The following is a 10,466-nucleotide window of genomic DNA, read 5'->3' as shown; positions in this document are numbered from 1 at the left end:
TTTGACTTAGGATTGTCTTGGCAATGCGGGCTCTTTTTTGGTTCCATGTGAACTTTAAAGCAGTTTTTTCCAATTCTGTGAAGAAACTCATTGGTAGCTTGATGGGGATGGCATTGAATCTATAAATAACCTTGGGCAGTATGTCCATTTTCACGATATTGATTCTTCCTATCCATGAGCATGGTATGTTCTTCCATTTGTTTGTGTCCTCTTTGATTTCACTGAGCAGTGGTTTGTAGTTCTCCTTGAAGAGGTCCTTTACATCCCTTGTAACTTGGATTCCCATTCATACAGCCAACAGACACATGAAAAAATGCTCATCATCACTCGCCATCAGAGAAATGCAAATCAAAACCACAATGAGATACCATCTCACACCAGTTAGAATGGCAATCATTGAAAAATCAGGAAACAACAGGTGTTGGAGAGGATGTGGAGAAATAGGAACACTTTTACACTGTTGGTGGGATTGTAAACTAGTTCAACCATTATGGAAAACAGTATGGCGATTCCTCAAGGATCTAGAACTAGATGTACCATATGACCCAGCCATCCCACTACTGGGTATATACCCAAAGGATTATCAATTATTCTACTACAAAGACACATGCACACGTATGTTTATTGTGGCACTATTTACAATAGCAAAGACTTGGAATCAACCCAAATGTCCATCAGTGACAGACTGGATTAAGGAAATGTGGCACATATACACCATGGAATACTGTGCAGCCATAAAAAAGGATGAGTTTGCGTCCTTTGTAGGGACATGGATGCAGCTGGAAACCATCATTCCTAGCAAACTATCACAAGAAGAGAAAACCAAACACCGCATGTTCTCACTCATAGGTGGGAACTGAACAATGAGTTCACTTGGACTCGGGAAGGGGAACATCACACACTGGGGCCTATCATGGGGAGGGGGGAGGGGGGAAGGATTGCACTGGGGAGTTATACCTGATATAAATGATGAATTGATGGGTGCTGACGAGTTGATGGGTGCAGCACACCAACATGGCACAAGTATACATATGTAACAAACCTGCACGTTATGCACATGTACCCTAGAACTTAAAGTATAATAAAAAATAATAATAAAATAAATAAATAAATATATTTTGTTAAGTCGCTCAGTCTTTGGTATTCTCTTATGGCAGCTCAAGCAGAATAACATACCATCACACTCAGAGCCAGCGGTATAGTCTGTCCAATGGCTGACAGTGGCCTTCCTCTCTACATCCTGTTGCTTTTCCAATATAATCTATTACTATTTTTCTACCAGCTCCATTGGTTCCTTACTCTCTGGCATTCCCATGGCTCAGGGGCTATAACTTGCAGTTCCATTTATCTGGACTCTCCCTTCAGATATATGCATGGCTTTTTCCCTGTACTTCTTTTAATTCTTTGTCCAAATATAACCTTGTCAAAAATGATTTCCTTGAACATTCTGTTTACAAATTTTACCTTCCTACCTTCCTTGATAAAAAAAAGTCTTCATGGAACGTGCCACCTTCTGACATATTATATAAATTACTTACATATTTTGTTTCTTGTCCCTTCTTATTAAAATCAAAGTTCCTTGAATATAAATTTTTGTCGATCTTTGTCACTGTTCACTTCAGTGCCTAGAATAGATTCTGTCAGATAATAAATGTTTAATAAGCATTTGTTAAATTAATGGAAATGTATTTATATTTTCTTCTCTGCTAGTCAAAGAATAATGACCTTCATATTTGTACTTCTAAGGCCTATATGGTAAATGTAAAATATTTAATACTTTCATTAAATATTTTTATTAAATTTGAATAGAATAATAACAAAATAATAAATCAAGGTTGATAACAGGGAGAGGAATCAGGGGTCTAGTATACAACCCTACTATTTCTTTCATTTCTGATATTTATATAAAGTTGTTATTCTGTGTAATATTTGGAGATAATTGCTAGGAATATGACATTTATCTTAGGCTGTGTTTGTTTTCTCATGTGTTATAAACTTGATAATAAACAGCAATAACAGGTCCTGTTGCCAAGCTTGCCAACTAATGTGAATGTTGCAAGGTGAATTAATTAGTAAGAACAGATGTCATGCATGCAATACAGTTCTAAGAGATCTGCTAGCCATGGTCTGGTAGCTGGCCTCTAAGTACAGACTGCATACATAGACACCATCCAGTTTAGGTTCACATGTGGAATCACCGAGATGTCTTTGCACTGTTTTTGAATATCACTTTCAAGGATAATAACACACCAACATAATTTTTGAGATAATTGGAATGTTGTATTCAGCTAGGTATTTCATTGCAAGCTCATTACAGTTTGCAAACAATATTTACAGTTTCTCATATTTCTTTTGTTAAATGCTTAACTACTTGCCTGCTGTAATGTATAATAGGCAAAGAACTGAAATGCAAGTGCACCTGGTTTATTTTAATAGCAAATTTTTATTCATGTTCTCAGTAATAGGCATAGGAAAAGTAAACAGAAATTAAGTGGTTAATGAAAAAATAATGACTATGGAAAATTTGCTTTTGCGAACTGCTTAAGTTCTCATTATCCAAATAAAAATGATTGAAAATAGTCTCAAAATGAAATAAGGATTTCAATCTATTACCTTTCTTAACATCTGCCACACGTTTACCAAGAAATTCCCATTATTATTTCTAAAATTAAGCAATATCTAACTCAAGAATCTGAATATTGCAGTGGGCAATAAATGCAAAGTGTATTTCGAAAACCATGTCACAATAAACAAAACCTCTGCTTTTTCCATTGGACAGGTTAGTTCCCTGGCCAATATCTTTTTAATCAACTGTTGATTTGGTCTGACCATGAAGATATATTAAAGTTATATTAACATTTTTAAGAAAATATACTACAAAATATTTAAAAATCTAGCTCCTGAAGTTAAGCACCATTTGAATTTTTAAAATTATCTTAAAGTTCTGTCTTTCATACTGTAGTTGAAATCCTTGTAAAGCCCTATGATAACAAAGATTTTTAATACTATAGTATAAAAAAGTATCAAATGAGTGTGTAGGTCTATAAAAAGTAAGAAATAATTTCAACTCAAAATCCTTTTGAAAATTCATCCTACCCACCATTGTAAAAAAAAAAAAAATCTAGCATGTATTTTTCTTACTTTACCTACAGGTTATTGATGTCAGAGTCATAAACTGGTTCAGGAAATTGTTATAATATAGGCAAAACTTCATATTAATAAAGAAATTATTATTTTCCCAAAATTGTGGTAAGCAATTTGTATACATTATTCCATCTAATACAATGGCCTTATAAGGCAATAATCTTATCTCTAACAAAATGTTAAAAAGTGGGTAATCTCCCGAAGTGTTGAGACCAGTACATGTCAGATAAGGCCTCAGACTTATCTGAAATGAAATTGTCTTTTGGCACTAATAACTTTTAATCCCCATCCTACATCCTAGCATACCACACAAACTTAAGTACTGCACAGACTTGTCCATCTGTTTTTAAAATAAATGCTGTATGGGACACTTTAAGAGTAATTAGAAAGAATTTCATATTGTTTTTGTGCAATAAAGCACTGAAATATGACTAAAAAGACTTACAATTTAAAATGCAAACTTCCATCATTTATGGACAGAGAAACTGAACATTTTATGTAACAGATAAAAGAGAAGTCAATCAAATAAACAACAACAAAAAATAACAGTGAAACACGCTGAAAAAAGACTGATCAAAAGTGTACACAGATAGAAATTACAATGGCCAAAAGTAGAAATAGAAGAAAGTGATACTACATTCCAAATCTAATGATTTAATGAATTCCTCTTGAAGAGGAACTGAGGTTAATGGAAATTGTTCATGCTTAATTTAGCTGCATACAATGCTCTGATTTTTTATTTTATTTGGATTTAGCCTCACTTTATGCTTTTTCTGCATTTATAAAGTCTAAGGTAACAAACCATTTCAATTTTTTTTTTTTTTTTTTAATCAACATTTCAACCCAGGAGATACAACTGAGGACTGAAAATACAATTCCAAAATTTGGAGGGGACAAATCCAGTAAGGAGTTTCTTACTGAAGTTTTTTCTTACTTCCTACTTGAGTAACTTTCATACTACAAAAGCTCATCTGCAACTGAGAGGGAAACAGTGAGTACCTCCAAAAAAGCTTTCTAAGCAGATTCTTTTGTATTTACTTCTGTTTTCATAAATATAAAAACGCATAAAAAAGAGATTGGTCATATATTTTCCACTCTCCAAGAAAATATCTACTATCTCATTCTTATACCTACACACATATTTTATCCTTTAAAAGATTTTTAAAATATCATTTATGTCCAACAGTAAATAACTGAAATGAGAGGACAATAAGAACAGTTATTGGTCCCTAATGTATAAAACGGCACATGATATCATACAACTTTTTGCAAGAAAAAGTAAAACATACCAATCCCTCTCCCAGGATCACCACCACCAAACACCAAAAAGTTGTAAATCTTAGGAGGGAAAAATCACTCTGAAATCATTTTAAACATGAGGAACTGAATCCAATGAAAAGAGAAGAAATAAACGTTCCATGACTTTTCAAACTTTATGAATTTCACTATAACTTTAAATTCTTCAGTAGCTACTATGGATTTTTTAGGTTCTGTTTTGAATAACTCAAAATAGTCTCTCGCCCTCCTATAGGTCTGCATGGTGGAGATGAAAACAAATATTTTTGAGTGCTAACTGTGATTTAAATATATTATTCATTTCTCACAGTCATTATGCCAGGTAAATATTTTCCCTGTTTTATAGATGAAGTAAGCCTGAGAAGAGAGGTTTGGGAGACTATCAGTCCCACAGCTGGTTCAGGCCTACAAGTATATTCCACACATGTAGCTCAAAAGAGTCTTTATTATACGTTTTACTGTAGCTGCATGATTTTTGAATAAACAAAAGAACGTACTTCATGTGCTCTGCAATCCAAGGTAATACTAGTTCTGAACTTCTAAAAGCAGTAACGTGAAAAGGAATAGGATTTGTTGCATAAAATTTTCCCTCAGCTCCTTGTTACGTATTGTTATTTCAGAAAAAAAAAAAAAAAATAGAAAATGAGAGATTTTTTTCACAGTGGTAGACACCCAAAAAAGAATATGTGATTTTCCTCCTCTTAAACTATCTAAAGCTTCTAAATCAATGCATACCAACATAGCTCAAAGTAAACATAAATGACACTAACAAGACCTGTCTATCTGTAGCTTGTTTTCTATATATGCCAATTCATCACTGGCTAGCAAAACCTAATAAGAGTGTGTGTATTTGGTTTTATTTTTCCATTTACATGATTAGATCCTTAGTTGCATTGTGATTGAGAAGCATCCTTTTAAAGTGCTTTACCTATTGCTTATTAAACATACATCTCCATGTGTGCAAAAGCAGCATGGAGGGGGCACTGATAAGTGATGGATACACAGGAAAGAAAATGACTATCCCTCCATTCATTGTTTCCAATTAATTTGTGTTGCAAAAGAGTGTGTGCCCTTGTGGAAAGTGGTGCTTCTCTGAGGTTTTGATTAACCTGCATAATAACACTTCTCCCATCATTATTACACAAGGCAGTTAAGTAAACAGACATAATAGGCCTTGGTCTCGTCTTTAGAAATTTACTGCCGTGGAAATTCAGCTAGCTATCTCCTTTATCTTGCTTTTCAAAGAGTGATTTAAGTGCCACCCACATGGTGAAACAACAGTAAGCTAAGTTGCCACAATCATTTATTCACAAAATATTTCTTGTGTGTCATCTATTTCTTAGGCTTTGTATTAGCCACTGGGGTTATAAAAGTAAATCAAGTATGCCCTTCAAGTTTTTGCAAAGTAATGAATACAGATGATCAAAAAGGACTAATTAAACAACCACAATCTAAAAATTCTTTACTTTATCAAAGGTATCCATAGAAATAATGGATAAAAGTAAACAAATAAGAATGTCTCTACTAACTATTCTCTGAGTTCATAGTATTATTACATAGGGCATATAACTTCCTGACAAAATGAAGCTAACGTGTCCTCTGTGTGTGTGTGTGTGGGCGCACACGCGCATGTGTGTGTGTGTGCATGTGCACACATAGTAATTCACATGCTCAACATTCTAAAGTGTCACTTGGTTACAAGTGTCACTTGGTCCAGTGTCACTTGGTTACAAGTATATGAAATTAATATATGATTTCTGAAAGTCTTACCAACCTGTGATCCTAACAGACCAAGTGCTTTAAGTGAGTCAAAGAAAAAACATAAAAGTTTTGCATGAAGGGAAACTAAAACCATCTCAGACAAATAGTAATTATCTCTTAAAAGATTTTCAAAAGATTTTTATTATCAGTGAACTGCAATGGTTGATCCAGATGAAGCTGATTATGAACCATGAGCTGCTTATGTTGGAGGAAATAATATATTATCATTTATTCAAGCTAGCAATCTCTGGGTGCACAATCTGCACTCTGGATTAACTAGCAATGGCAGACAGCAGAGCCTCTTTGGGGTAAGGAAGGGGTTAAGCTAGACTTAACTTATGCTTTGGTTAAGCTTTCCTTTGTGTTCCAGGACTTAATGGCTACTTTCCTACTCATTTCAAATTATTTAAAAAGTGTCTAATTATACAGTAATGACATTTTTGAAATCATCGCTTTTCTTTTACACAGAGAATGGAATTGACAGGATGGTGTACTTCCCCTACACGATCTACAGTATTCATTTGAGCCACTAACCTTACAGTAAATCTTGCAATTTTCCAGTCAGATAATCTAATCATCACCATGAATGGAACTGAAAGAGTATTAATACTGTATGCCATATCAAATGTACAATATTGAAACACATTAAAAGCTTTTTAATGAGTTTACTGAAAGGCAATATTGTTTAAGATTTGTCAAATTTGTTGATATGGTTTGGATTTTTATCTCCTCCCAAACCTCATGTTGAATTATAATCCCCACTGTTGGAGGAGAAACTTGGTGGGAGGTTATTCCCCTCCCTGTGTCCATGTGTTCTCATTGTTTAGCTCCCATTTGTAACTGAGAACATGCAGTGTTTGGTTTTCTGTTTCTGTGTTAGTTTGCTGACAATAATGGCTTTCAGCTCCATCCATGCCCCTGCAAAGGACATGAATTCATTCTTTTTTATGGCTGTACAATATTCTATGGGGCACATGTACCACATTTTCTTTATCCAGTCTACCATCGATGGGCATTTGGGTTGATTCCATGCCTTTGCTATTGTGAATAGTGCTGCAATGAGCATACATGTGCATGTATCTTTATAAAAGAATTATTTATATTCCTTTGGGTATATACCCAGTAATGGGATTGCTGGGTCAAATGGTATTTCTGGTTCTAGGTCTTTGAGGAATTGTTACACTGTCTTCCACAATGGCTGAACTAATTTACATTCCCACCAACAGTGTAAAAGCGTTCCTATTTCTCCACAGCCTTGCCAGCAGCTGTTTTTTCTTTACTTTTTAATAATCACCTTTCTGACTGGTGTCAGATGGTATCTTATTGTGGTTTTGATTTGCATTTTTCTAATGATTGGTGATGTTGCACTTCTTTTCAATGTTTGTGGGCTGCATGAACATCTTCTTTTGAGAAGTGTCTATTCATGTCCTTTGCTCACTTTTTAATGGAGTTGTGTTATTGTTGTGCTTTTTCTTGTAAATTTGTTTAAAATCCTCGTAGATCCCAGATATTAGATCTTTGTCAGATGGAGACATTGCAAAAATTTTCTCCCATTCTGTAGATTGTCTGTTCACTCTGATGATAGTTTATTTTGTTGGGCTCTTTAGTTTAATCAGATCCATTTGCTGAGCTCTTTAGTGTAATTATATCACGTGTCAATTTTTGCTTTTGTTGCAATTGCCTTAGGCGTTTTCGTAATGAAATCTTTGCCATACCTATGTCCTGAATTGTATTGCCTAGATTTACTTCTAGGATTTTTATAAATTTGGACTTTACATTTAAGTCTTTAATCCATCTTGATTTAATTTTTGTATAAGGTGTATGGAAGGAGTCCAGTTTCACTTTTCTGTATATGGCTAGCCAATTTTCCCAGCATCACTAATTAAATAGAGAATCCTTTTCCCATTGCTTCTTTTTGTTAGGTTTGTTGAAGATCAGATGGTCATAGATGTGCAGTCTTCTTTCTGAGTTCTCTTTTCTGTTGCATTGGTCTATGTGTCTGTTTTTGTACCAGTACTATGCTGTTTTGGTTACTGTAGCCTTATAGGATAGTTTGAAGTCAAATAGCATGATGCTTCTAGCTTTTTTTCTTTTTGTTTAGGGTTGTCGTCCCTATATGAGCTCTTTTTTGGGTTCCATAAGAATTTTAAAGTACTTTTTTTTTTTCTAAATCTGTGAAGAATGTCAATGGTAGTTTAATGGGAATGGCATTGAATCTATAAATTCTTTTGGAAACTATGGCCATTTTCATGATATTGATTCTTCCTATACATGAGCATGGAATGTTCTTCCATTTGTTTGTGTCCTCTCTGATTTCCTTGAGAAGCAGTTTGTAGTCCTTGAAGAAGTCCTTCACTTCTCTTGTTAGCTGTATTCCTAGGTATTTCATTCTCTTTACAGCAATTGTGAATGGGAGTTCATTCAAGATCTGACTTTCTCCTTGTCTATTGTTGGTGCATAGGGATGCTTGTGATTTTTGCACATTGATTTTGTATCTTGAAATTTGCTGAATTTGCTTATCAGCTTAAGAAGATTCCAGGCTGAGATTATGTGGTTTTTAGATACAGCATCATGTAATCTGCAAACAGAGACCATTTGACTCCCTCCCTTCCTATTTGAATACACTTTATTTCTTTCTCTTGCCTGATTGCCCTTACCAGAACTTCCAATACTATGTGGTGGAGTGGTGAGAGAGGACATCCTTGTCTTGTGCCAGTCTTCAAGGGGAATGTTTCTAGCTTTTGCCCATTCAGTATGATATTGGCTGTGGATTTGTCATAAATGGCTCTTATTATTTTGAGGACTATTCCATCAATACCTAGATTACTGAGAGTTTTTAACTTGAAGGGATGTTGAATTTTATCAAAGGTCTGTCCTGGGTCTATTGAGATAATCATGTGGTTTTTGTCTTTAGTTCTGTCTATTGATTTGTGTGTGCCAAAACAGCCTTGTGTCCTGAGGAGGAAGCTGACTTGATCATGGTGAATAAGCTTTTTTATGTGTTGCTGGATTCAGTTTGCAAGTATTTTATTGAGGATTTTTGCATTGATGTTCATCAGAGATATCGGTCTGAAGTTTTCTGTTTTTGTTGTGTCTCTGTCAGGTTTTGGTATTAGAGTGATGCTGGCCTCATAAAATGAGTTAGAGAGAAGTCCCTTCTTTTCAATTTTTTGGAATAGTTTCAGGAAAAATGGTACCAGCTCCTCTTTGTACCTCTGGTAGAATTCAGCCATAAATCTGTCTGGTCCAGGACTTTATTTGGTTGGCAGGCTATTTATTACTGTCTGAATTTCAGAACTTACTATCGGTTTATTCAGGGATTCAACTTCTTTCTGGTTCAGCCTTGGGAGGGTGTATGTATCCAGCAATTTATCAATTTCTTCTAGATTTTCCAGTTTATTTGCATAGAAGTATTTATAGTATTATCAGACGGTTGTCTGCATTTCTTTGGGGTCAGTAGTGATATCTCCTTTATCACTTTTTATTGCATCTATTTGATGCTTCTCTTTTTTCTTCTTTAGTAGTCTAGCTAGCAGTCTATTTTATTAATTTTTTCAAACAACTAGCTCTTGGCTTCATTGATTTTTTTGAAAGATTTTTGTGTCACTGTCTCCTTCAGTTCCACTCTGATCTTGGTTATTTCTTGTCTTCCGCTAGCTTTGAAGTTTGTTTGCTCTTGGTTCTCTAGTTATTTTAGTTGTAACATCAGGGTGCCAATTTGAGATCTTTCTAGTTTTTTGATGTGGGCAGTTAGTGCTATTAATTTCCGTCTTAACACTGCTTTAGCTGCACATGAGAGATTCCAATATGTTGTCTCTTTGCTCTCATTGGTTTCAAAGAACTTACTGATTTCTGCCTTAATTTCATTATTTACCCAGGAGTCATTCAGGAGTAGGTTGTTCAATTTCCATGTAGTTGTGTGGTTTTGAGTAAGTTTCTTAATCGTGAGTTCTAATTTGATTGTGCTGTGGTCTGAGAAACTGTTTGTTGTGATTTCAGTTCTTTTGCATTTGCTGAGGAGTGTTTTACTTCCGCTTATGTGATTGATTTTAGAGTAAGTGCCATGTGTTGATGAGAAGAACGTATATTCTGTTGTTTTTGGGTGGAGAGTTCTGTAGATCTGTATCAGGTCCACTTGATCCAGGACTGAGGTCAAGTCCTAAATATCCTTGTTAATTTTCTGTCTCAATTATCTGTCTAATATTGGCAATAGTGTGTTAAAATCTCCCACTATTGTTGTGTGGGAATCTAAGTCTCTTTTTAGG

The 10,466-nt window shown here is 34.7% G+C and overlaps 1 protein-coding gene and 1 long non-coding RNA gene across 3 annotated transcripts in view; both read right to left on the bottom strand.

Moving 5' to 3' along the window:
• The window catches only part of LOC111540872, a 20,639-nt gene extending 10,581 nt beyond the window's left edge, over positions 1–10,058 (bottom strand). Inside the window, exon 1 of the long non-coding RNA XR_002731115.2 lies at positions 10,048–10,058. This is a non-coding gene — a long non-coding RNA (uncharacterized LOC111540872). The remainder of the gene's footprint in view (positions 1–10,047) is intronic.
• The window catches only part of NEGR1 (neuronal growth regulator 1), an 896,443-nt gene that overhangs the window by 411,176 nt on the left and 474,801 nt on the right, over positions 1–10,466 (bottom strand). The gene's annotated exons all lie outside the window — the stretch shown is intronic.

Source organism: Piliocolobus tephrosceles, chromosome 1 (genome assembly GCF_002776525.5).
Source record: "Piliocolobus tephrosceles isolate RC106 chromosome 1, ASM277652v3, whole genome shotgun sequence".
Classification (NCBI taxonomy): Eukaryota; Metazoa; Chordata; class Mammalia; order Primates; family Cercopithecidae; genus Piliocolobus; species Piliocolobus tephrosceles.
Note: the sequence above shows the minus strand (reverse complement) of the source record. Positions and strands in the feature narration are given on the sequence as shown.